General features: G+C 52.7%; 1 protein-coding gene across 2 annotated transcripts in view; it reads right to left on the bottom strand.

Moving 5' to 3' along the window:
- CHD9 (chromodomain helicase DNA binding protein 9) overlaps window positions 1-27,429 on the bottom strand; it is a 2,123,706-nt gene that overhangs the window by 34,727 nt on the left and 2,061,550 nt on the right. The gene's annotated exons all lie outside the window — the stretch shown is intronic.

The raw sequence follows: 27,429 nt of genomic DNA, 5'->3' as shown, positions 1-27,429 counted from the left end.
GAGTGGCTTTCACAACTTCTTCACAACTGCAAGGATACTAGAGGCAAAAGAAGCAATGTCCTTGCTGAATCTAGCTTGCTGAATATTGCTCAGTTTTAATCTGAATGCTCAACTCCACAAAAATAGCTCAACAGCATTCTGAATTGAAGGTAAACAATGGTGCAGTAAATTCACAAAAGCACCAATATAAAAGAGGGTGGAGTGGTGAAAAGAACAAGTTACTTACCTTTGATAACACTTTCTAGTAGATACTCTAACTGTGCTGATTTCATACCGCCCATGAAGGGACAGATCGGAGTTACATATAACACAACCCCTGCACGCCGATTTCAGTTTCCAGTGCTTGCCCTTTCCATGCTGTGATACATAGAGCATAAAATGATTATCGTGACTGTGGGCTGATCTCTACTAGGGATCTTTTTAAATGTTAAAGAGATGCTACTTCACAAAATTGGGAGGGGGAGGGCAGTGAGAAATCTATGGCTAGATATATATCTACCAGGACGAGCTTTACTGAAGGTAAGTAACTTATTCTTCTGATGGATGCTTTGAACCAAAGATTTCTCACCGTACGATATATAGCAAAACAGTAACTCCCAAAGATGGATGGTCTGCTGAGTAGACTCAAACCGAAAAGTACTGTACAACTGAGCAGGCGAAGTCTCCTTCCCACCAGATGGTACTTCAACAAACTCAATCTAGCAGAGGAGCAATGGTGTGCAGAAATTGAGAAGGAGATAATTTTTTTTTTTAATATAAACAAAGATTCTGCCCCAATTAACATAGTATGGGATGCTTTTAAGGCCACTTCGAGAGGCATAATCACCTCCAAAGAGATACCAAAACAGAAGGCCAAAAGGGAGGAGAGAATGGCATTAGAAACCAGACTGGCCCATGCAAATCAAGAGTATTATAGAAATAGGACCCCAGCCACTAGGCAAGAAGTATTTAATGGTAAAACAAAAATGAGGGAATTTTATTATGAAATAGGGGATATGGCAAGTAGGTTGTACCTGCAAAAAAACTATGAAGAAAGCGAGTATACGGGGAGATTACTAGCCTGGCAAGCAAAAGAGAACCAAGTCCGTAACAGAGTTGACTGCATACAAAACAAAGTAACTAAAGCTCGTAAGAAGACTACATCATCAATAGGTGAGGCGTTCCTTAAACATTATAAAGATATTTATCAGACATCTCACCAGGTCACATTAGAAACAATCAACGACTTTTTACAGGAATTGCAAATTCCAAAGTTAGGAAGTAATTTTAAATAGCTATTGCTAGCTGGATTCACGAAAGAAGAGCTAGATGTGGTTATCAGCTCCCTGCCCAACTGTAAAGCCACTGGGGCAGATGGTATCCCAGCAGACTTTTTTAAAGCATTTTTTACAACACTTAGCCCTGAATTTTTAACACTAGCCAACTACCTACTACAATGGGGGGGACCCTCCAGCATCCTTTCGTACTGCAGTAGTAGTCAGTATTTTGAAAAAATAAAAAAGATAGAGAAAACGTGAACTCCTATAGGCCAATAAGCCTCTTAAATATTGACTATAACATTTTTACTAAACGGCTTGCAAATAGATTAAATAAGATGGTAGGATCAATTATTGGGGCAGACCAGTGCAGTTTTATAGCAGGGAGACAGCTCTATACCAATACAATTTTTTTATTCGAAGCTTTGGATTTTTTTAATGTTAATAAGGTGGAGGCACATATCTGGTTTTTAGACGCCTAACAGGCATTTGATCTTGTCTCAGAATTGCCTCTTTGCGATCTTGGAACGGTTTGGTTTCTCGAACGAATTTGTATTTTTATGAAAGCAACTTTCTAGGAATTCCCGGGCGCAAATTTTAATCAACTCACTAAATGTAGGGACATAACAAATAAACAGAGGTACTCAGCAAGGCTGTCCCCTCTCTTCGATTTTATTTGCTCTATTTATTGAACCATTGGCAATTGCAATTAGGGAAAAAAGAGCTCATACGGCTCCGGTTAGAGGAATGACCAATATAAAACTTTATGCCGATGATATTGTCCTTTTCCTGGACTCTAAGATAGCCACTCAGTCAGAAGTTATGAGAGTGTTTGCAGAATTAAAAAAAAATAGGCGGGTACAAAATAAACAAAACCAAAACAGGAATCATATTATGCAATTGTAGTGTAAACACTCTGCTATTAGAATTCAGACAGATACATAACACCCGCCCAAAGAGATATCTAGGAATTTATGTAACAGATAAAGTAGAAGATCTCTATTCCCTAAATTATATTCCATTGCTGAAAAAGGTGAGCTCTCAGTTAGCACGATGGAACCAGCTCCCGTTATCAATAAAGGGACGGGTTGCGTTAATTCGAATGTCGATCCTTCCACTTTTTAATTTTCTTTTTAGTGCCGCTCCTTGTGCAATACAGACTTCCTTTTTTAAGCAGATAGACAGTATGTTCTCTTGTTTCCTATGAGCAAATAAGGTACCAAGATTGGCACTTAGCACTTTAAATTATCCGGTCGCAGAAGGAGGATTATCTCTTCCGAATATTAGAGACTTATTACGCGACATTCGCACATCACAGGTTTTTTTTTTTTTTTAGACACTCAAGAAGTTGATTTTTTACCCTATAGGAGTGACCAAGTACCCTAAGAAAGTACGCTATAAGACCTTACAATGGCTACTTGAACAAAAAATCCCAGCTTCTGGCATATTACGATATTTTAAGAATTAATAACTCAACCAGGCTTGCGAATATATACACAGGAAAAAAGGGGTATTTTGGAGAGAAATACATTGAGATTGTGGAAAGAAAACGGTTATGATAAGATCCAGGATTTTATTAAGGGGAATTGCTGGAAAACATGGGAAGAGATTGAAACAGGGCTTCAACATCCTAATATAATTTTAAAGTGGTCTTTCATTAGATTAAATTCTATACTGGAAAAGCTAGATATGGAAAAACTGCACTATAAATCCAGCATTAGCGAAGCCCTTAATGGCCCCCTACAACGGAAGGTCAGTAACTGGATTAAAATTTGACGAGAACAAATCTCTTCTATTATATGAAAAGATTAGGGATAGATGGAGGAAAAGGGAAGACATACAGATTAGTAACCCAATCGGGAATAAGCTAAATAAATGTAATGCAGTTATATTCCGAGGGGCACATTTTAAAGGTATGCAATATTATTCGAAATGGTTGATTTATAGAACACCCTCTTTCCTCCATAATACATACCCGCAAATAGAAGACAAATGTTTTCGTTGTGCAGAGAAAGGCACCTGGACACATTATGTGGGAATGCCCAAAAATTCAGAATCTGTGGGAGGAGATTGAGAAAAACCTCAGATTTACAATAGACCCCCAAATCTCACTTAATGAATCTATATCAGTTTTGGGCTGCTGCCATCTCTTCACATGAGGAAAGTCTATTTATTGCAGCTTTAATAGCAAGAACTTTAATTCTGCAACTCTGGAAAACAGAGAAAGTACCTACTTTCAATGCATGGAGAGTAAAATAGTCTAAAGTACAAGTGCTGGAAAAGAAATATGCACTAAGATCAGGAGCAGTAAGAAAATATGAGAAGTATTGGAGCGTGTTTGAATCTTAGGATCTTAGGTATCAATTTGCACTTTACTCTAATATGATCTTTATCATAATTCTTGGAGTGTCTGGGATTTTGAAAAAGGAAAAAAGAAAAGAGAATATTTATGTATGTATCTTGATTCAGCACTATGCACTTTAAATGAATATGATCTTCCTTTTGTATTATAGGAACTGTGATTGCACTGTCAAATACTCTTAAATCCGTATTTAAATTGTGTTCTGATAACTTTTGCACTTTATAGTTATGCCAATCGTTTTGTCCTCAATTGTTTGGGAATTTTACATGAGATTCTTATGTGTGTAATATTCATGTCTATGAACTCTCAATAAAAAGATTTAAAAAAAGAAATCACAGAATGATGAGAAACCTCACCATGTGAAAAGAGTACTCAACACTTGAAGGGACCATTGTGAAAGAGTACTCAATACTTGAAGGGACTGGAGGGAGCGAACAAAGCACCCACCACTAGAAAGAGTCTCGCCCAAGCTAAGAGCCGCGCCCCTCCGAAGAGGCAATGGCATTGGAAATAAATGGGATGACTAACAAAGGACAGTGGGCAACCACAGGATTGAACTGCATGAAAGACAGTCTGGAGCCACAGGAGTAACTGTAAAGGAAAACAAGACTGGAACAACAGGTTTCATAGCGAGTGATCAAAAGTGAGCAACAAGAGAGAACGTCTACCAAGTTCCCCACAATGACCTATGAACTGTAGCATAGGCAAATAGAACCTCGACCCAGTCGACTGCAGCATAGACAAGGAGACCCCAAGGTAATGGGGAGAAACAGTCGAGGGCGGAGGGAGGGTGGAAGAACATGAGAATCTCAATGCCAGAGAACCAGGGCGGAACGACGCACCCTGCCCAAGAGGCAGGGGGACCAGAGTACCCCTCAAGAAGACCAAGGCCACCTGTAAGGAGGCAAGTGGCAGAACCCCACCTGGAAGTGCCTTGCAGAACGGGGAGAATGAGTGGGCGTTAAGGAATCTGAGGATACAATGTGTCTCTACCAGATACATCGTTACCGAAGGTAAGTAACTCATTCATCTGATAGAGACATCCAACAGCAGATTCCTTAACTTAGGATAAATATCAAAGACATACCCCAGAACAAAGCCGTCAATAACATGACCAAACCCCGGTGGGGGCATCAAATGTCAGCGCGGCTGATACCAGACATATGAAGCTCTGCAGGGGAGCTATAAAAAAGGGGAGCCAAAGGCACCACAACCCTGCAGAGGACAGGCGAATCCTCACTTGTCCAGGAAGGAACGAAAGGAAAACACAAAAAACACAAGGTCAGTGCATAATGGAACATGTATAAATTTCTGCAAAAAAGAAGTTCAACTGAGCACCAGGTCCCAGTTCCACAATAGACACAGTCCCAGAGAAGGGACAAGACAGTATGACAGCGTCGGAGCATACAAACTAAGCATACATCAAAGTGGATGCCAAGAAAGGAAGGTGAGGGAACAACAGCACCATGCCTAGATATACAGAACCGTGAGTACCAGGAGAAATATGTATGTGGATGACAGGATACACACACAAGGAGACAGTGTGTACCATGAGACCTACACCACACCTATGCAAAATGCCCAAGACTTGAAGTATCAGGTAGTCAAGCCACTAACCGAACCCAGAAGTACCAACGGTGAAGGAATAAAAAATGGGGCGACACATAGGGCTTGCTCCCATGAGAGATTTGGGCAAGTGAAAACCTAGTAAGCTTGCACTCTCACAGTGGATAAGCTCAAGATGTGTGTGCGTGTGTGTGTGTGTGTGTGCGTGTGCGTGTGCGTGTGTGTGCGTGCATGTGCGTGTGCGTGTGTGTATATATATATATATCTATATACACACACATAGATGCACACAGCTTTAGAAACGTATATATAAACAAATTGAAAGCAAGGGGAAGAACTCTAAGAGCATGCCCCTGGTAAAAAGAGACTCCACAAGAGGTACCAACAGCACCAGAGTGCATCAGGACACAACAATGTCAAGACACCGAAAAAGCGACAGCATCCCGGTAACTGGAAGGAATCCTGGCCTCCCGGGAGACAGGCGGGGACACTGACCACTACACTCACGAGGAAAGAGTGAAAAATACACAGACATAAGTCCGACAGAAAAGAAAGCAATATTGCGTATAGTGTCGACAGGGAACCCACAACCAGAGAAACACCTTGAGTGGAACACAGACCACTAGGCCAAAGTGGGTCAGAAACCAGCAGCAGAGACCAGGAGCAGAAGCACCTAATCCTCTGCGTGGAAATATCAAAGGGAAATAGAAAACAAGGCAACGCACAACAGTGACTTAGCTAGCAGACATTCCACTGCCCATAGACAAAAACCCCACTGGGACCGAGCCATGAGAGAAGACTTAAACACTTCCCCACACCAGGAATGGCCCAGAATAGAACGTAGCCAAGGCAAGGGCACAAGGAACACCGCCGCAGCCAGTGACAGCGAACATATCTTGTGTGTATACAAACACAGAGAAACTGTTCCGGAACGGGACACAACAACACGGTCCCAAGGGGCACGTGCCAGCAGGCAGAAGGAGCAAAGCGAAGTCGAAAGAACACGCCATGGAGAGCCAAGCGTAGCAGAAACCCAAACACTTCGGGGAAGTGTGCCTCCACAGAGGCAGGAGAGAGCTGCGGACCAACCCGTACACGACAACCTAGAAGCCCCAGGAGAGTGCCACACCAAACCCGGGGGTCACATCAAAGGGGATGTCCTACCACAGTAGGAAGAGCGGGACGAATCAGGAGACCCGCAGTATAGACAGGAAATAATCATTCTGAAGAAGACTCTGTGGAAGCCTTCGAAACTCCCCTTTTCAGGTAGAGCAGCTATACAATAGCTAACAAGTACCCCACATAGGGTATGGCACATCCCTATAAAATCTAGGGACATCTCGAGACAAGCTCTTAGGCAGAAGAGTCAAAAAGAAAAGCAGAAACAGCTGGACAGCTGTAACAAAAGAAGGACAAGACGGCGAAAAGCTGCACAGTTCGTCTGGGTAATGACGTCTTAAACTCAGAGACGGAGCACTAGAGAAAGCAGTGACAACACTCCAACAAAAAGGAAATGTCCACAACAAGGGCTATAAACCATGGAACTCATTGAAACTCAGACATGAGACGTTGAACCGCCAAGTCAGCATGTCTGTCGAACAAGGGGACCCCATCAGAGGGCAAATCCCTAAAACGCTCCTGGATATTGGCAGGGAAACAGCCATCACGTAGTCAGGCATAGCGACGCAGAGCAACCGACTGGGCCATAGCTCGACCCACCGAATCAGTCGTGTCCATTGTGAGAAGTTGGCCTGATATATGATGTTCACTAGTTCTAGTGATCACCTTGTATCAGTCCAAACAACCCTTATTGTGATTGGTTGTAAGTCAATCTTACAGACCAGCTATCCTAATGGTAGCATGGACAGAGCAGTCTTAGGCTAAACTCTTTTGGCATGTGAAGCCAGCTGTTTTACCACATATAACCCCTTGAATACCAGATGAAAGTACACCACACAGGTTGTTATAAAAATAAACAATATATTTATTACTAACAAACACCTCTGAACTCTTTATGAGATCAGAGGGCTAAGCACATAACAATACTCTTAAGAAAAATACAGTAAGTCGCGCAAATTACAATGGTGCCCTAGGGGCACGGCAAACCATATACTAAGTAAATGGTATAAGTAAATCGATAGAGGAAATGAAGATGCCCAGAGGCTGTAGGATCGCTGGGACTACACCACCCTAACCTTAGGTAAGTAGCAGGAGGCCCACGGGACGTGTGTGCAGTGTGTGAACTCACACGCGAGATGCGGAACAAAGTCAATGGGCAGAACAAATTACGAAAAGGTAAGTAACAGACAGTTCGGACTAGTTAAGACTAAAACGACTGGATACCTGGACACTAGGAGAGTCAATCTACCTATGAGCACCGAATTGCTCTCGTTACCTCACCCACGGGCTGCGGGTGCATAGGTGTGAAAGTGTGTCGGGTTTCCACGTTGAAGTCAATAGAGCCTTGAAGAAAGATGCTGCAGGAGACCAGGAGGAAGATGTCCGGTGCGATCCAAGGGGGGATTGAGGAAGAAGAGGACCTGAAAGCAGAGGGGACAGTGTTCAAAGTCACTAGCCAGTGACCGGTGTGGAACCAGGAAGGAACCAGATGCTGTCGTCGCGATCAGGTGAAGAGTGGACACTTGTCTCTGCAGCCACGTGGACCAGGCGGTGTCTTCGACGACCAGGATGGAGGCACGAGCTGTCCCACGCAGGCTCTCGCTGTCGGCGGTGTCGGATCCGGATTTGGAGTCAACAGGCCTTGGCAAAGGCAACCCACGCGGTGAGTGGAAACGGCGTCTGGTGCGGACCAGGAGGGTCCTGGGTGCTCCTCTTTTGGAAGGGAGCAAGGGCCAGTCTGGAGCAACCAGACCAGCGGTGTGGATTTCGTGGATCGTCGTCTAGGAGGCCACTAGCCACCCGGCAAGTGACCAGACAACGCGTCGAGCAGCAATCAAGCAAAAGGGCCCCACGCAGATCTCGTGGATGCTGGAGGGCTGGTCTTCTGGGCAGGAGCTGCTCGTGGCTAGGGCTTCTCAATCCCCAAAGCAAAGCACTTACTCGAGGATGCCTCTGAAGTCATGCTGGAAGCGAAGTGCAGTTTCTCCAAGATGGCCGGTCCCACGTGTCTTGTCGCACCCACGGGTCTCAGCTGTGCTGCAGAAGTGGGTAGAGGTCGGAGAGGTCTGGGAGTCCGGGTCTCGTCGAGCTCTGAGGTCTGGTTCCGGCAGGAAGGACGACAAAGTGAACCGCTAGGACGCTTGATGGTGCCTGCAGTTGCAGGGTGGACACTCCTTGCCCACAAGGGAGATTTCTTCAGTCTTCTGTAGAGCAGAACGTCGAAGTTCAGAGTTTCTTCTTGAAAAGTTGTTCAGGATAATCTAACTTGGAATGGGACTAGCTCCTACCTTCATCCTGCTAAAGGGGGCTGCACTAATGACTAGGGCCCTCCCATGGGTGGGACCAGGAAGGGGGGTGGTTACACCCCCTATCCTTTGTCCGGTTTCGCGCCAGAGCTGGGGCTGGAGTGCCCCAGCAACTGGTTTGAACCGGGGTATGCACAGGGACACCTTGTGTGCCCCAGGCATGTCTCATTCCTTTCAGCCCTCCCTACCTCAATACACAAAATCCTGTCTGGGGTGGTGCTAGCACCTCCCAAGGCAGGAAACCCTTTGTCCAGGCCTCCCTCGCTGGAAGGACTCCCAGCAGCAGGATGTCAGACTTGTGTCTGTGGTGGCAGCATCCATTTTGTGATGCTGAGGCTCAGTTTAACTTTAACCGAGGTTCACAGTTACACACATGTCGTGTCCCTCTAAAAGGGTGGAATGCTACCTCCGTCGCCAGAACTGGCGAGGGGGTAGTATTCCAATTCGTATGACACCTTACTCGACATGTTTTGATAATGCTATACCAAAGTTAGCAATAACCGCGAGGATTATAATGCACTTAAGAGTATATGGTATAGCGTTATCATGGAACAGCTATAAGGACTTGGTTCCGCAAGCAGCAGACAGGCTCAGCTCATGCTAGAGCACCATCTCACATAATTCCAAGCACTCTGCCTTCAGGATTGATAAGGCCTGCCATAGGAGTGACTGATAGGAGTATATGTGTCCATTTTGGGGTTAGATATAGGTATACTATATCTACAGCAAAGGGTGATTACACCACCTTGCCCCAGCTGTCTTACCAGCCAGTTGTGTCTGTTTAGATGGCCAGCCAGGGGTGGCATAATACATGCTGCAGCCCCTGGTAGGCCTTGGGCACACCTATGCCCTGGGTACGGTATACACCCGTTACAACGGATCTTTTACTCCGCAGACCCATTACAACGCGACCATTACTCCGCATACCATTACAACGCATTGCGCTGGGGGGCGCTCTAGGATAGGTAATAAGTATAATTTACTATCCAACACCTTCCCTAGGGTCCACGGGGACTGGAGTTAGAATAGTAAATTATACTTACCACTATCCAGCGCCCCAAGGCGCTATGCGTTGTAACGGTATGCGGTGTAAAAGTCGCGTTGTAATGGTCTGCGGAGTAAAAGTATGCGTTATAACGTCATACATCCCCTGGGTACCCAAGGTATATTGTACAGGGGCTAATAAGGTGTCCCAATACCAATTGGTAAATGCACCTAAAGTACATGTGTGTCAATTTAGAGAGAGAACAGCTAGGCTGTGGGTCTGATTAGCAGGCCCACAGCCAGGGAAAGTCGTAAACCAGTGAAGCAAAAAGCAAAAAATCTGGGGTGACCATAGGATTGCAGACCCTACTCTCCTACAGTCCTGATGTCTCGCCAAAAATCTGCATAATTTCCATGATACGGGGTCCTGACCTACCAATGTCCGTTAAGAAGAATAAGACATCGTCTGCATATAGCGCCATTCTATCAGATGGGCCCTGGTCCCACTCGAAACCGCGCAGCTGCGCATCCATGCGTACCCACATGGCTAGCGGCTCCATGGCTAGCGCGAATAAATAGGGCGAGAGGGGACAACCCTGTCGGGTGCCCCTTTGAATGCGAAAACTGGATGATGTAACGCCCGCCACCCTGACCGAGGCCGTCAGATCTGTATATAGCAGTTGGATGTACGACAAAAATCTGGGCCCCAGATTTAGCCGCGTCATGAGGGCGAATAAGTAGACCCAGCTCAGGGAATCGAATGCCCTGTCCATATCCGCCAGCAGGAGTGCCGCAGGCACTCCGGCGTTCCGGACTGCCGCCACCGCCACATGCGCTCTGCGTATGTTATGTCTGGTTGCCCTCTGGGGCATAAAGCCAGCCTGGTCCGGGTGGACTAAATCAGTAATGTGGGGCAAAAGGCGATTGGCCAGGGCCTTAGCTAGAATTTTTGCTTCCACATTTAATAAGGAAATCGGGCGGTATGAAGCATACTGCTCGGGGGGGCCGACCAGGTTTATGAAACACCACCACTTCTGCGTGCCTCCAGTCAGGGGGAAGGCTGCCTCGCTCCCTGGCCTCCTCTACCGCCGCTCTAAAATGTGTTCCTAGCTGTAAGTGATACTTATTGTAGAAATCACTGGGGAACCCATTAGGCCCAGGTGCTTTGCCCGTGGTAAGTTCACCCAGTGCTGTGCCTAGCTCTTCCTCCGTGAGGGGGAGCTCCAGGCGGTCCCTCACCTCATCCGGAACTGCGCGCGGCGGCATGTCTGCAAGAAACTTGTCGATCACAGCAGCTGTGAGACATTCATGCGGGGCATAAAGATCAGCATAGTAGGAGGCAAACCCCTCCGCCAACACCTTTGGATCCGCGACCGGGGACCCTGCCGCGTCCAAAATCCTGGGCAGGACCTGGACCTGAAATGTACCTTGGCAGAGCCGGTGAAGCATTGTCCCGGATTTTTCCCCCCTCTGATAGACCCGGCTGCGCGTAGTGAGCCAAATCTGCTTCGCTTCGTTCATCTGCAGGGATGCGTAGGATTGCTGCGCCAGGAGAAGCTGCCCCACCACCTGTGCCCCTCCTTCAATACTCCCCCGAAGCTCCAGTGTCGCAATATTGGCCTCTGCTCGGACTAGGTCCTCCCTACGCTTCTTTCGCGCTGCCGCGCACCACGCAATGTCCACCCCCCCCCCCCCCCCCCCCCCCCGAGTGTTGGCTTCATTGACTCTCAAACTGTGCTCACCTCATCCACGGACCCTACATTGTCAGTCAAAAAACTTGTCGAGGGCCTCACCCATGTGCTTCTGATATTCTGGTTGCTGCAGATGCCAAGTGGAGAGGCGCCATCTAAAGGGCCTCCTCTCCCTACTTAAGCCTATGTCTACAGTAATAGGGGAGTGGTCTGAAAGTCCCCGCGGCAGGATAGCCGCTGCTTCAACCCTATGCTGCAACGCACCCGGCACAAAGAGGTAATCCAATCTAGAGAAGGATTTGTGGACCGCGGATATATATGTGTACCTCCTCGTAGTGCCATGTAGGTGTCTCCATGTGTCCACCCAGTTCAGACCCCGCACCATGCTGTGAAGCTTAGTGGGGGGGCCTGCCCTTCCCCCGCCCCCAGTACGGAACCTATCCCTTTGGATATCCATGACATCATTCCAATCTCCTCCCACAACTTGTAGTACATCAGGTAAGTCAGCCCAAATACTGAGCAACTTTTCAATCAGGGACCACTGCAGGGGGGGTGGGGCATAAATACTCCCCAACACTATCGGTACTTCACCTATGGTACCCTTAATAATGACATATCTACCTTGTACATCAATCCACTGAGTGGAATGGACATAGGGGATTCTGCGGTGTATAAGTATAGCCACCCCCCTTGAGCCCTCGTAAACTCCACAGGAAACACTTGATGAAAGCCAAAACGCTGTAAGCAAGGTGTTTTTGTGCCCAACGCACAAGTTACTACTTGTGTAACGATATATCTGTAAGAGACATTAGTTAGTATTAGATTCCTTACCTTAGAATATCCCCAGGCGTCAGACTGGATCCGGAAATTTTTGCGTAGCAGTACCCTTGCGCATCGGTAGGCATCGTCTGCGGCTCCGCGTCCGTCGTCGGCATCGTGGGCGCCGTGATGACGACGTCGGAGTACTTAGACGCCGCCTCCGCGTGCTGACGTCAGTTCTTAGACACAGCTTTTCCGCACCAGAAATGCAGAGCCATGTTAAAAACCAACACTGGTGCCATTGAAACTAGGGCCCGGAAAGGGGGCAACCCTAACCCTAGATATCGGTTCGCAGAACGGGGAGGATGGGTGGGTCGGTAAGGAAGCTAATACTAACTAATGTCTCTTACAGATATATTGTTACACAAGTAGTAACTTGTGCATCTGAAAGAGACACGTTAGTATTAGATTCCTTACCTTAGAATAGATACCCCAGCAATACCAATCCCGGTGGTGGGTCTGCGAACCAATAATCACACCAGAAAGTCCTGGAGGACGGAACGGCCAAAGAAGCCATCCCTCTGTACTTGGCTGTCCAGGCAGTAGTGTCTTGCAAACGTGTGCAGCGATCCCCCACGTAGCTGCCTGACAGATGTCTTGTAAGGGCACTCCCCGGCCCAGGGCAGTTGTAGTCGCCGTGGCACGGGTGGAGTGAGCCCGCAATCCAACAGGGGGCTCCTTTCTAGCCAAGGAGTAGCATGCCTGGATACACAAGATGATCCACCGGGAGATGGTCCTCTTGTGCACCGCTTTCCCCTTCTTAGCGCCCACGTAACCAACAAAGAGTTGGTCATCCACCCGGAACTGGCGTGTGCGATCCAAGTAGAATGAGAGCGCACGTTTTGGGTCCAGACGGTGGAGCCGCTCTTCCTCTTTAGAGGGATGCGGTGGCGGAAAGAAGGTTGGCAAGGTAATAGACTGCCCGATGTGGAAGGCCGTGACAACCTTGGGAAGGAAAGAAGGCTTAGTACGCAACACCACTTTGTCCGGATGGACAGAAAGGAAAGGTGGAGTACAAGAAAGGGCCTGGAGCTCACTCACTCTCCTGGCAGAGGTGATGGCAACCAGGAAAGCAGTCTTCAAAGAAAGAAGGCGAAGAGGACAGTTGTGAAGTGGCTCAAAGGGAGCGCACATCAGAAACGTAAGAACCAGGTTCAAGTCCCACTGAGGCATCACAAACGGAACAGGAGGGAATGTGTGAGTGATACCCTTTAGAAATCTATTAACAATAGGGGACTTGAACAAAGAAGGTTGATCAGGCAGCCTCAGAAAGGCTGAAAGGGCAGAAAGGTAGCCCTTGATAGTGCCCAGAGCAGAGCCCTGCTGGGCAAGAGAAAGAAGGAAGAGAAGAACCTCAGAAAGAGGGGAAGCAAGAGGATCCACAGCCTTTGCTGTGCACCATGCCACAAATCTGTTCCACCTGCAGGCGTATACCGACTTTGTGGAGGGACGCCTGGCTGCCAGAATGACGTTACAGACTTCAGGAGGCATGTCAAATGGCCTCAACTGTCGCCGCTCAATCTCCAAGCATGGAGGTGGAGACTGGACAGGTTCGGGTGGAGGACCGTCCCCTGCTGCTGCGACAGAAGGTCCTCCTGAAGAGGCAGAGGAACCGGGGGATCGACTGACATACTGAGTAGCTCTGGATACCAGTACCTTCTCGCCCAGTCCTGAGCCACAAGGATGACTTTGGCCCGGTCGCGCTTGATCTTCTTCAGCACTCTGGGCAGAAGTGGTATAGGCGGAAAGGCGAAAAACAGACCGCAACTCCACTCGCGACGAAAAGCGTCTCCGAGCGAGTGCCGCCTTGGAAATTCCAACGCGCAGAACTGATGACATTGCGCGTTCTCTTCGGTGGCGAATAGATCTAACCAAGGCTCTCCCCATTGCTGAAAGAGGCCTTGCGCCACGTCCGAGTTCAGACGCCATTCGTGATCCATCATGCACAGACGGCTGAGCTCGTCCGCCCTGGCGTTCAGAGAACCTGCCAGGTGTTGAGCCACCAGGGTCACGCCCTGGCGTTCCAGCCATTGCCAGAGGCGCAGAGCCTCCTGGCAAAGGGTCCACAACCCCACCCCGCCCTGTTTGTTGCAGTACCACTTGGCGGTGGTGTTGTCCGTGAACACCTGCACTACACTCCCCCGGACAGAGGGGAGGAATGCTTTCAGTGCTAGACGAATCGCCCGTAACTCCAACAGGTTGATGTGGAGCCGGGCCTCCGCCGGAGACCAGAGGCCTCTGATCTCCGCCTCTCCCATGTGGCCTCCCCAGCCCTGGAGGGACGCATCCGTCACAGCTACGTTCTCCGCTTTGGGGAAGAGAGAGGGATCTGCCGCTGACCCAATCGCGGTCCGTGAGCCACCACTGCAGCTGTCTCGCAGTGCCCTCCGAGATCAGGACGTGGTCGGATAGGTTGCCCTGATGCTGGGCCCACTGAAACTTCAGGTCCCACTGCAGAGCCCGCATCCGCCACCTGGCGTGATGCACCAGCAGGATGCAGGAGGCCATCTGCCCCAGAAGCCGCAGCGCCAACCTGACCGAGACCCGGGATAACGGCTGAAAGATGGGAATCAGAGCCTGAATATCCCAGACCCGCTGTTCGGGTGGATAAACCCGAAACCGCGCAGAGTCGAGAACCGCTCCGGTGAAAAGCAGCTTCTGAGATGGGCACAGGTGTGACTTCGGCACATTGATGGAGAACCCCAGCCGGTGCAGGAGGTCTGCCGTAGTCTGGAGGTGGCTGACGACTGTCTGGGGCGAGCCCGCCTTCAACAACCAGTCGTCGAGGTAGGGGAAGACTGAAACCCCTACCCTGCGCAGGTGAGCTGCGACCACCGCCATCACCTTTGTGAACACCCGTGGGGTGCTGGTAAGGCCGAAGGGGAGCACGGTATACTGAAAGTGCTCGTGCCCAACCGTGAACCGCAGGTAGCGCCGGCAGGACGGGGATGTGGAAATAAGCGTCGTGCAAGTCCAACGCTACCATCCAGTCTCCTGGGTCCAGGGCAGCTAGGACCTGAGCCAGTGTCAGCATCTTGAACTTCTCCTTCTGGAGGAAGCCGTTGACGTTCCTTAGGTCCAAGATAGGGCGTAGGCCCCCTTTGCCCTTCTTGGGTACCAGAAAGTAATGGGAGTAGCAACCACACCCTACTTCTGGCCCAGGAACGCGCTCGATGGCCCCCTTGGCCAAGAGGGCCGTAACTTCCTCCTGCAGAAGTCGCAAATGATCCCCCGATACACGGTGGTTCTGCGGTGGCATGGGTGGAGGAGTCGCCTCGAAGCGGAGGGAGTAGCCCCTTCGGACGATCTGCAGCACCCACCTGTCCGAAGTGACGGTGCGCCAGTGGAGGTGGTGATGGCGAACCCTGCCCCCCACTGGCGTCACATGGGCCTGAAAGCACGGACTAGGAGGGTTTTGAGGCGGATGATGCGGGGGAAGGTGTGGACTGACCTCGCCGTTGTCCCCGACCGCCGGGACGGCGGTTCCCACAGCCGCCACCGCGTTGGGTATTACCCTGCGGAGCGTGGCTGGCAGCACGTGTGGGTACACCCCTTCCGTGGCCACGAAAGGAGTGATAAGCAGCCGATTGCTGGCGCGGGGCCGAGGGGCCCAAGGACTTGGCCGTAGCCCTGGAGTCCATAAAGCACTCAAGCGCATGGTCTGCTTTGTCGCCAAAGAGGCGACGGCCATCAAACGGCATGTCCATCAGAGTGTTTTGGACATCGGCCGAAAAGTTGGCGGACCTCAACCAGGCGTGGCGTCTGACCGCCACCGTCGTTGCCATCGCTCTACCCAGTGAGTCGGTGGTATCCAGCCCACACCGTATAGAATATTTGGCTGCATCCCAGCCTTCCACAAGGGCTTGGCCGAGTTTGGCCCGTACCTCCAACGGACACTCTGGCAGCACTTCCGTGACCGTATCCCACAGAGAGTGGGTGTAGCGGCCCAAGAGGCATGCGGTGTTGGAAGACCGCAGTCCTAGACTAAGGGACGAGAAGATCTTTTTGCCCTACTGCTCGTACCTCTTGGATTCCCTGTCCGGCGGCGCAGACGGGAATGCGGTCTAGGAATTGGAGGCCTGGATGACCAGGCTCTCGGGGGTAGGGTGGGTGGACAGGAAACATGGGTCGCCCGGGGCGGGGCGGTGGCGTCTGGCCACGTTCCTATCTACGGGCGAACCCGTAGCGGGCTTGGACCAAGTGCCCAGAAGAAAGTCGGTCAAGGCCTCATTAAAGGGCAGCAGAGGCTCAGCCGAGCTTGACTGCGGTTTAAGGACCTCAGTGAGGAGATTAGTCCTCACGGCCGCGACGGGGAGCTCAAGGCCCAAGGCCTTGGCAGCCCTCATCAACACCACACTGTAGGTTGCCCCCTCCTCCGAAGCCACGGTAGGAGGGGAGACAAAACCAGTGTCTGGAGAGGTGTCCAGGCCACTGGCCTCCCCAAGGTCTCCTGCCCAGTCCTCATGAGACTGACACTCTCTGGTCAGAGGGTCCTCAGACCCCTCCCAATCCTCTTCAGCACCCATCTCCTGAAACCCAGGGTTCTCAACTAATGGGGCCTGCTCATAAAAGTGAAACTCCCCAAACGACGTCTGGAGCGGCGCCCATCGGGGCCTTCTCGACGTCTGAACAGGAATGAAGGGGGCATCGGGGACGGCGCTGCCCGAGGACGGCGCCGGAGGCGACACCTGATGGTCCGACGCAGGGGAGGTCGTAAGGTCCACCAGCGACGATCCAGATCCCGAAGAAGGTCTAGTGGGGTCCCGCGGCGCCGGGCCCGAAGGCGCCGGGGCCGCTGTACCCTGCGGCGCCAGGCCCGAAGGCACCGGCGGCGTCAGGATAACGGGAACCTGTGGCACCGGGCCCGAAGGCGTCGGGGCCGAAGCCCCCGACCCGCTTGAGGCCCCAGACGGGTCCGCTGGGCCCAAAGGCGCCGCGGAGCCCGTCGGAGGAGAGAGTTTCCTCATGGCCATGAGGAAGCGCTCGATCTCCTCCGGCGCCGCGTTAAGCCCAGGGACCGGAGGGTGTGGAGCTGGACGCGGCGCCCGCGACTCCGACGGAGCCGCGTGGTTGGTGTCACCCGAACCCCCGGCCGCATCGCGCGAGCGTCGGGGGGAGTCCGAAGAGCGATGACGCCGCCTGGACTTCTTGTGCTTCTTACCTGACGACGACTTTGACCCGGAAGAGTGCGGCCTACTCTCGGAGCTGTGGTGGCTCCGAGCACGCGACCTGTCCCTCGACCTCCCGTGGGACCGAGACCTCTCGCGGTGCGGGACCGACTGCCGGAGTTCGAGTCGCCTGCGGGACCACTCCCGCCTGGCTTTCGAAGAGAGGGCCCGGCAGTCGGAGCAGGCCTTGTCGTCGTGATCGACGCCTAGACGAACAAGTTACTTACCTTCGGTAACGATATATCTGTAAGAAACAGTGGTTAGTATTAGATTCCTTACCTTAGAATATCCCCAGGCGTCAGTCTGGATCCGGAAACTTTTGCGTAGCAGTACCCCTGCGCGTCGGTAGGCGTCGTCTGCAGGCGTCCCCTGCGGCTCCGCGTCGTCGGCGTCGTGATGACGTCGCTGGAGTATATAGACGCCGCCTCCGCGCGCTGACGTCAGTTCTTTGCACACAGCTTTTCCGCGCCAGAACACGCAGAGCCATGTGAGAACCAACACTGGTGCCATGTGAAACTAGGGCCCTGAAAGGGATGTCCTTAACCCTAGGTATCAGTTCGCAGAACGGGGAGGATGGGTGGGGCGGTAAGGAATCTAATACTAACCACTGTTTCTTACAGATATATCGTTACCGAAAGTAAGTAACTTGTTCATCTGAAAGAAACAGGTTAGTATTAGATTCCTTACCTTAGAATAGATACCCCAGCAATACCAACCCCGGTGGTGGGTCTGCGAACCAATACAAACCTACACCAGAAAGTCCTGGAGGACCGAACGGCCAAAGAAGCCATCCCTCCGGACTTGACTGTCCAGGCAGTAGTGCCTCGCAAAGGTGTGCAGCGAGGCCCACGTAGCCGCCTGGCAAATGTCCTGCAAAGGGACTCCCCGGCCCAGGGCAGTAGTAGCCGCCGTGGCCCGAGTGGAATGGGCCCTCAGCCCAACAGGAGGCTCCTTCCGAGCCAAAGAGTAGCATGCTTTGATGCACAGGACGACCCACCGAGAGATGGTTCGTTTCTGTACCGCCCTTCCCTTCTTCTCACCCACGTAGCCAACAAACAGTTGGTCATCCACCCGGAACTGGCGTGTGCGATCCATATAAAATGAAAGCGCACGTTTTGGGTCCAGACGATGGAGCCGCTCTTCATCTTTTGAAGGATGCGGAGGCGGGAAGAAGGAGGGTAAGGTGATGGACTGCCCGATGTGAAAAGCAGAAACTACTTTGGGCAGGAAAGAAGGCCTAGTCCTAAGAACCACCTTGTCAGGATGGACGGACATGAAAGGAGGTTTGACAGAAAGAGCCTGGAGCTCACTCACTCTCCTGGCAGAGGTGATGGCAACCAGGAAGGCCGTCTTTAAAGTGAGAAGACGGAGAGGACAGGAATGAAGCGGCTCAAAGGGAGCACACATCAAGAATGTCAGAACCAGGTTCAAGTCCCACTGAGGCATCACGAACGGAACAGGTGGATACATGTGCGTGATGCCTTTCAAGAATCTCAGTACAATAGGGGACTTGAATAAAGATGGCTGATCAGGTAGCCTTAAGAAGGCGGAAAGGGCAGAAAGGTAGCCCTTGATAGTGCCCAGAGCAGAGCCCTGCTGGGCAAGAGAAAGAAGGAAGAGGAGAACCTCGGAAAGAGGGGCAGAAAGGGGATCCACAGCCTTTGCTGTGCACCATGCCACAAATCTGTTCCACCGGCAGGCGTATACCGACTTTGTGGAGGGACGCCTGGCTGCCAGAATCACATCACAGACTTCAGGAGGCAAGTCGAATGGCCTCAACTGTCGCCGCTCAATCTCCACGCATGGAGGTGGAGGCTGGACAGGTTCGGGTGGAGGACCGTCCCCTGCTGCTGCGACAGAAGGTCCTCCTGAAGAGGCAGGCGGATCGAGGGACCGACTGACATGCTGAGTAGCTCGGGATACCAGTATCTTCGAGCCCAGTCCGGAGCCACAAGGATAACTTGGGCCCGGTCGCGCCTGATCTTCTTCAGCACTCTGGGCAGAAGTGGTATAGGCGGAAAGGCGTACAACAGACCGCAACTCCACTCGCGCCGAAAGGCGTCGCCGAGCGAGTGCCGTCTTGGAAACTCCAACGCGCAAAACTGATGACATTGCGCGTTCTCTTCTGTGGCGAATAGATCTAACCAAGGCTCTCCCCATTGCTGAAAGAGGCCGTTCGCCACGTCCGAGTTCAGACGCCATTCGTGATCCACCGAGCACCGACGGCTGAGTTCGTCCGCCCTGGCGTTCAGAGAACCTGCCAGGTGTTGAACCGTCAGAGTCACGCCCTGACGTTCCAGCCATTGCCAGAGGCGCAGAGCCTCCTGGCAAAGGGTCCACGACCCCACACCGCCCTGTTTGTTGCAGTACCACATGGCGGTGGTGTTGTAGGTGAACACCTGCACTACACTCCCGTTGACAAAGGGGAGGAATGCCTTCAGTGCTAGGCGAATCGCCCGCAGCTCCAACATGTTGATATGGAGCCGGGACTCCGCCGGAGACCAGATGCCTCTGATCTCCGCCTCTCCCAAGTGGCCACCCCAGCCCTGGAGGGACGCGTCCGTCACAACTACGTGCTCCGGTTGGGGAAGGGAGAGGGATCTGCCTCTGACCCAATTGCGGTCCGTAAGCCACCACTGCAACTGTCTCGCAGCGCCCTCCGAGATCAGGACATGGTCGGATAGGTTGCCCTGATGCTGGGCCCACTGAAACTTCAGGTCCCACTGCAGAGCCCGCATCCGCCACCTGGCGTGATGCACCAGTAGGATGCAGGAGGCCATCAGCCCCAGAAGCCGCAGCGTCAACCTGACCGAAACCCGGGATAACGGCTGAAAGATGGGAATCAGAGCCTGAATATCCCGGACCCGCCGTTCCGGAGGATAAACCCGAAACTGCGCCGAGTCGAGAACCGCTCCGATGAAAAGGAGCTTTTGAGAGGGACACAGGTGTGATTTCGGCACATTGATGGAAAACCCCAGCTCGTGCAGGAGGTCTGCCGTCATCTGAAGGTGGTGGACGACTGTTTGGGGCGAGCCCGCCTTCAACAACCAGTCGTCGAGGTAGGGGAAGACTGAAACCCCTAACCGGCTGTTGGACTTTGGCCCTTAGGGCAGGTTCACCCCTAGACTTTTTGCTTGAAATGGTGACCTGGAGATGGTGATTTTTGGATTCTGCGCACTTTCACTGCGTCCCAGTGGAAAGTGCGTGCGCACTCTGAGTGCATGTGCTGAGCTAGGCCTGCCCGCCCATAGGAATGCATGGGGAATGTATGTGTCCCTGGTAGTTCCTGATGCGTGGGGTGTACAGGCTTGAGTCTGGTATGTGTGAACTCGTGAGAGTGAATGCTGCGAGATGGTGTATGCAGCATGTATGTGTCTAGTAGCGAAGCGCCATTTCTAGACATGGCTGTACGTGTGCTGTGAGGGTGCTGGCGTGTGATTGGCTGGAGCTGGCTGGCATGCCAGGCTCCAGGAAGTCTGGATGGGTCTGCCCGGTGGTGAGTGGGAGATCTGCATGAGTAATGTGTGGGAGGAGTGTACCTGTGTCCTGGATGGGCTGGGTTTTCCCCACACAATGCTGGCTCCGCCCCCCTGTGGTGTGTCTAATGACCCAAGCCCTGCCAGTGAATAGAGAGGGTGGTTGAGGTAAACAGAGTACTCAAGAACCAGCTGTGACTGGTTCCGCCCCCACTCTGCACCTTCAGACAAAGGGAAATACTGTATAAAAATGGGGCTGTGTCCCCACTGAAGTTGTTCTCTTCTAGGATCCTGAGGGGGCTGTTGCTGCTGCTGCTGGGACAGAGGACCGCCACTTGGACTGTCTCCCTGCCTGGAGACCCAGTGTGCTGGCTCTGGGCCCAGCCTTGCCCCCCCTGGAAGGACTTTTTCTGGACTCTGTTGTCCCTAGCGCAGGTGAGCGCTTCCTGATTTTCCTAGCGCCTGGGAGCGCTTCGTTTTGCTTATAGCGCTGAGCGCGCTTTATTGCGACCCCCTAGCGCTTGGGAGCGCTGTTGTTTTCAGCCGGTGCCCACCCGGCGTGTGCCCGCTTGATTGGCCGATTTTGAAGTCCCCTGGCGAGTGCCCACCTCGCCAGGGACCTGGCCGCCATAACGAGTGCCACCTCGCCTTGTTTATTAAAGAAGTCGGTGCCCACCCGGCATTGCCCAGAATCGTGAAGTCTCCCTCGGGCCGCCGCTCTGCCTACGGCGACCCGGAAGTCCCGCCTCCATTCCCCCCAGCGCCGCGCTGCTATTGGCTGCAGCGCGACCCGGAAGCCAGGCAAAGCCCGGGAAGACGGGGGCGGGCCTGCTCGTGCTCCGGGCTCCACGGAGAAGGGAAGCCCAGAGCAGAAAGGAAGCGTGCTGGTTCTCCCCCCGCGGGGCTCTCCCGAGGAAGAGAGCCCCGCCCGCTGCCACTACCAGCACCCGGCCCCCAGAAGCAGGACCGGGTGGAGAAGAGACCGCCACCGAGAGGAGCTGTCTCGTGAGTCCTGGTGAGTGGGGCTTCGCCTTGGGGGCATTGGTGTCTCTCGCGTCCCCCGAGTGGGACTCCAACAAAGAGGGGCAGTCTTTCTTTGAGCCACGAGGGCTCCAGAAGGGGGCATAGTTTGTTTTGAGCCCTAAGGCTCCACCAGTGGCCGCATTTTTACAGAGTCCAAGGGGCTCTTGGGGCATTTGTTCTACAGAGCCTGCGAGGCTCCACAGCACCCAAGGGCATTGTTGGTTCTAGAGCCCTGAGAGAGGCTCAAAGGTGCCACGTTCGTGTTTAGAGCCCGGAGAGGGGCTCAAGGGGCCTTCATTGATTTCGAGTCCCCAGAGGGGGGACTCCAACGTTGGTGCCACATTTGCAAGAGTCCAGAGAGGCTCTAGGGGGGCATTTTAATTTACTTCTGAGCCCAGAGAGGCTCCGCAGTGCCACAGTGGTGGTTCTTGAGCCAGAGAGGCTCCACAGTGCCCTAACTTTCCCTGCACCAGTTGCCCAGCACTTTGTGGGCAACTGCCACGTTTAGGCCCTGACATTGGGACACAGGGACAGTCACAGGTGGTGACTCGTGAGTTTTGCGCAACTGTGTTTTATTGTTACACCTCTGAATGTATTGTTGATGCATCATGTGTTTTCCTCTTTACACCTCTGAATGAATGTTATGCATTGCATCATGTGTATGTTCTTACACCCCTACAGGTATTGTGATACATAGGTGGTTGTTTTCTCCCTAGTGCAGGTGGTGCTAGTGAGGTCCTGTTACCAGTAGTTACTGGTTGTGTGCTATTTTGTGCTAAAGTACATTTATATTTTACCTTCTAAGTGCTATTTCTGAAAGTGCTACTTCTGATTCCTGACATTGGTCCAGGTGGCCCTGTCTTGTAAATATCCCCTTGTAAATTCTGCCCGTGCCTCTGGCACATTGTAAAGTGTGTGTTTTATCTAATGTGTTTTGGTGTAATACAAAGGCTATTTTTATATAACCTTGTGTGGAGTTTCCTTTGTGGTGGGCCTTTGGTTGTTGTTGCTGGGGTGCGTGCGCAAATACTTAACTTACATCGCCTCCAAGTTTAGCCTTGCTGCTCGCGCCACGTTACCTAGAGGGTGAGTAGGGGTTATCTTGGCGTGTAACTCCCTTGCCCTGACTTGGGAGTGGTGGTCTCTGACTGACTTTGGCGAAAGCCCTGGCCAGCCAGGGATCCCATTTCCAACATTGGCGGCAAGCGGTGAGGATAAGGATTTGTGTTTGCCTTGTACCTTAGTGGCAGCTGGCTGCACCACAAAACTCTGCATTTTAGATGACCGCATTTTAGGGGATTGTGTTTTTGGAAGTTTCATATTTTCTTCTCCTGAAGGTATCATTGTGCAATTGTGTCCAGTGCATTTGTCCCCCACCCTGCGCCCAGAGTCAGTACCTGTGTCACTTGTGGTCAGGTTGAGGAATCAGGGGTGGTAGAAACTGCCTTACCAGTCCGAGGGGAGGGTTGTGTGTGGATGAATGGTGTGTGGCACTAGGAAAGTGAGTGTGAGTTCTCTGGGGTAGAGAGCTTGCTGATACCTTTGTGAATTGTGTACTCCTGTGTTAGCTCAGACCCCTAGGTTCCCTGTGGGATCTTGTCTCTAGAACGTCCTGCCAAGATGGAGCTTGTCTTTGATTTCAGTGATCTAGATACCTACAGTACGTGGGAGCTGGTAAGGTTCTGTGACGAGAGAGACCTAGGGAGGGGTGAGTCAAACTGGTACGACCTTAGGGACCGCCTGGTCAGATGGCAAGAGGGTCACTGGGATCGTGAGCGCAGTGAGGAAAGGGCGTGGGCCCCACACCAGGAGGGTGGTGGGTCTGTGGGGAGCCCTGAAGATTCAGAAGAGGAGGAAGAAGATGACAGCACCTGGATGCCAGTAGAGAGTGAGGACCCCATAGATACGGAGTCCCTTGCTGGGTCCAGTGTAGGAGGCAGCGCCTCATCCCTTTCCCTGTCCCCAGGGGAGCTGGAAGATTGGAGGAGAGAAAGGGAGCACCAGCTGGCTTTAGAAAAGCTCAGGTTGGAGCATGCCCAGGCTATGGCGCAGCTGGAGCTTAGGAAGCAACTGCTAGAGACCGAGAGGGTCTTTGCGCAGGAAAGGATAGAGGAGGCTGAGAGGGCCTCCACCAGAGGCAAAGTAGCTCTGGAGGATAGACTATCCCCTGCGCGCAGTTTTAATTTTCTGGATTCCCCGGGGAGGGTTGAGTCCAGTGGTGGCAGCTATATAGAGCCCAGTGCAAGAAGTCCCACCCCCAGTTCCCACAGTCTGGTACCTGTTTCCCCAGAGGAGGAGTATAGGTTGAAGTTCAGGGACAGTAGGAAACTGTCTCACCAGTCTTGGGAGGAGTTTGCAGGGGACTGTCAGTGTGCACTGATTGAGTGGTTAGAGGTTCCCACGGGACCTGATTTTGACAAGCTGTTTGATCTTATTCTCAAGGAGCAGGTGCTCAGTTGTTGTTGGCTGGAGTTGCGGCAACACCTGTTGAGGTTGGAGACCTTTGATCCTTGGGAGCTGGCAAAGGAAGCAGACAGATTGGAGAGTGCTAGAGGTTCTCTAGAGTCATTAGGGAGTGACTCCAAAAGTAGTGGTTCAGGTATCTTCCAGCCCAGCGTGGTGGAAGAGGCTCAGTGTAGCCCAGCTAGGTCCCAGGATAGCGAGGAGGGTGTAGGGGCTCACTGCCTGGCTCAGTGGAGCAGGAGTGAGGGGGAGACCGAGGTTCCCCAGACGCCCGAAGCCCTGCCTCAGGACTTGGATGGTTTCTGTAGGGAACACCAGGTTGGGGACCTAGGCTGTCCTGTTAGTCCACTTGAGGAGGATCTCTTAGTGAGTAGAGGACCTGGAGCGTCTGTAACCAGAGCTCCTGTGGTTCTAGAGGCTGGCAGTACCGCTCCGGTAGGGAGGGTACAGGAGTCCAGCGTGAGGAGTGATTGGGGGATGAGTTTCCCAGTGGATGCACCAGTGGACCAGGGACTAGCCAGTTGGGCTAGATCTTCTTGGGGGGACCCGGGTGGCGCCACTTCTGGTCTGGGGGATCGTCACGCACTGTCAGGTGGACAGGGGACGGGAGATCTGCGCCAGACAGACAGTCACACAACATATGTCTCATTTGTTAGCCTCAGGGGGATGGAGTGTAAGTCCCCAGAAGTCCTGGAGTGCCAGGCAATTGTTCCACCGAAGGTTTTAGACCAGAGGTTGGAAGGCCAGGTTCAGGATCAGCCTGACCTGAAGGGTAGGACGACTGTAACCAGTGTCCTGACCGGTTATACTTCCAGAGGAACTTCTCCAGGTGGGAGAGGGCAGACCTCTGGAAGGGGGTGCAGAGGGTGGGAGAGCCCCCCTCTGACCCCGGTGCAACCTGAGTGGATAAGTCCTGGGTTGGAATGGCGTTCTAGGGGTACCCCTCGCAGAGGGAGGAGGAACCCTAGAAGAAGAGGTAAGGGGAGGAGAGCCTTCCCTGAGACTCCTGGTCCGCCTGAGGTTGTAGGCCCTAGGCTGGAGAACCAGTGGCAGTCTAGTCCTGTCTTGCAGACAGGAAGAGTGGAGAATGGCTCCTATGTGCCAGGGGTTACTACCCCCCGCTCTGCGAATTGGCATGGACCAGTGGCACCTGGGTGGCCCAGGGCCTGGTCCTGGCCGCGGACAACTTGGGAGTACCAGTGGGGTAGCCCAGTTGGTCCCGACAGTGTGTTTAGAAGGAATCCCATAGGTTCACCGTGGCGTAGAACAGGAGGGTGTCCCTGCAGTTGCGGGCCTGCGTCCGTGTTCTATCGCCCCAAGCAGGGAAGTCCATCACGGTGGTGATTGGTCTCCCCTGCGTTTTGGCTGGAAGGGGGTTATGTTGGACTTTGGCCCTTAGGGCAGGTTCACCCCTAGACTTTTTGCTTGAAATGGTGACCTGGAGATGGTGATTTTTGGATTCTGCGCACTTTCACTGCGTCCCAGTGGAAAGTGCGTGCGCACTCTGAGTGCATGTGCTGAGCTAGGCCTGCCCGCCCATAGGAATGCATGGGGAATGTATGTGTCCCTGGTAGTTCCTGATGCGTGGGGTGTACAGGCTTGAGTCTGGTATGTGTGAACTCGTGAGAGTGAATGCTGCGAGATGGTGTATGCAGCATGTATGTGTCTAGTAGCGAAGCGCCATTTCTAGACATGGCTGTACGTGTGCTGTGAGGGTGCTGGCGTGCGATTGGCTGGAGCTGGCTGGCATGCCAGGCTCCAGGAAGTCTGGATGGGTCTGCCCGGTGGTGAGTGGGAGATCTGCATGAGTAATGTGTGGGAGGAGTGTACCTGTGTCCTGGATGGGCTGGGTTTTCCCCACACAATGCTGGCTCCGCCCCCCTGTGGTGTGTCTAATGACCCAAGCCCTGCCAGTGAATAGAGAGGGTGGTTGAGGTAAACAGAGTACTCAAGAACCAGCTGTGACTGGTTCCGCCTCCACTCTGCACCTTCAGACAAAGGGAAATACTGTATAAAAATGGGGCTGTGTCCCCACTGAAGTTGTTCTCTTCTAGGATCCTGAGGGGGCTGTTGCTGCTGCTGCTGGGCCAGAGGACCGCCACTTGGACTGTCTCCCTGCCTGGAGACCCAGTGTGCTGGCTCTGGGCCCAGCCTTGCCCCCCCTGGAAGGACTTTTTCTGGACTCTGTTGTCCCTAGCGCAGGTGAGCGCTTCCTGATTTTCCTAGCGCCTGGGAGCGCTTCGTATTGCTTATAGCGCTGAGCGCGCTTTATTGCGACCCCCTAGCGCTTGGGAGCGCTGTTGTTTTCAGCCGGTGCCCACCCGGCGTGTGCCCGCTTGATTGGCCGATTTTGAAGTCCCCTGGCGAGTGCCCACCTCGCCAGGGACCTGGCCGCCATAACGAGTGCCACCTCGCCTTGTTTATTAAAGAAGCCGGTGCCCACCCGGCATTGCCCAGAATCGTGAAGTCTCCCTCGGGCCGCCGCTCTGCCTACGGCGACCCGGAAGTCCCGCCTCCATTCCCCCCAGCGCCGCGCTGCTATTGGTTGCAGCGCGACCCGGAAGCCAGGCAAAGCCCGGGAAGACGGGGGCGGGCCTGCTCGTGCTCCGGGCTCCACGGAGAAGGGAAGCCCAGAGCAGAAAGGAAGCGTGCTGGTTCTCCCCCCGCGGGGCTCTCCCGAGGAAGAGAGCCCCGCCCGCTGCCACTACCAGCACCCGGCCCCCAGAAGCAGGACCGGGTGGAGAAGAGACCGCCACCGAGAGGAGCTGTCTCGTGAGTCCCGGTGAGTGGGGCTTCGCCTTGGGGGCATTGGTGTCTCTCGCGTCCCCCGAGTGGGACTCCAACAAAGACGGGCAGTCTTTCTTTGAGCCACGAGGGCTCCAGAAGGGGGCATAGTTTGTTTTGAGCCCTGAAGGCTCCACCAGTGGCCGCATTTTTACAGAGTCCAAGGGGCTCTTGGGGCATTTGTTCTACAGAGCCTGCGAGGCTCCACAGCACCCAAGGGCATTGTTGGTTCTAGAGCCCTGAGAGAGGCTCAAAGGTGCCATGTTCGTGTTTAGAGCCCGGAGAGGGGCTCAAGGGGCCTTCATTGATTTCGAGTCCCCAGAGGGGGGACTCCAACGTTGGTGCCACATTTGCAAGAGTCCAGAGAGGCTCTAGGGGGGCATTTTGATTTACTTCTGAGCCCAGAGAGGCT

Source organism: Lissotriton helveticus, chromosome 12 (assembly GCF_964261635.1).
Source record: "Lissotriton helveticus chromosome 12, aLisHel1.1, whole genome shotgun sequence".
Lineage (NCBI taxonomy): Eukaryota > Metazoa > Chordata > Amphibia > Caudata > Salamandridae > Lissotriton > Lissotriton helveticus.
Note: the sequence above shows the minus strand (reverse complement) of the source record. Positions and strands in the feature narration are given on the sequence as shown.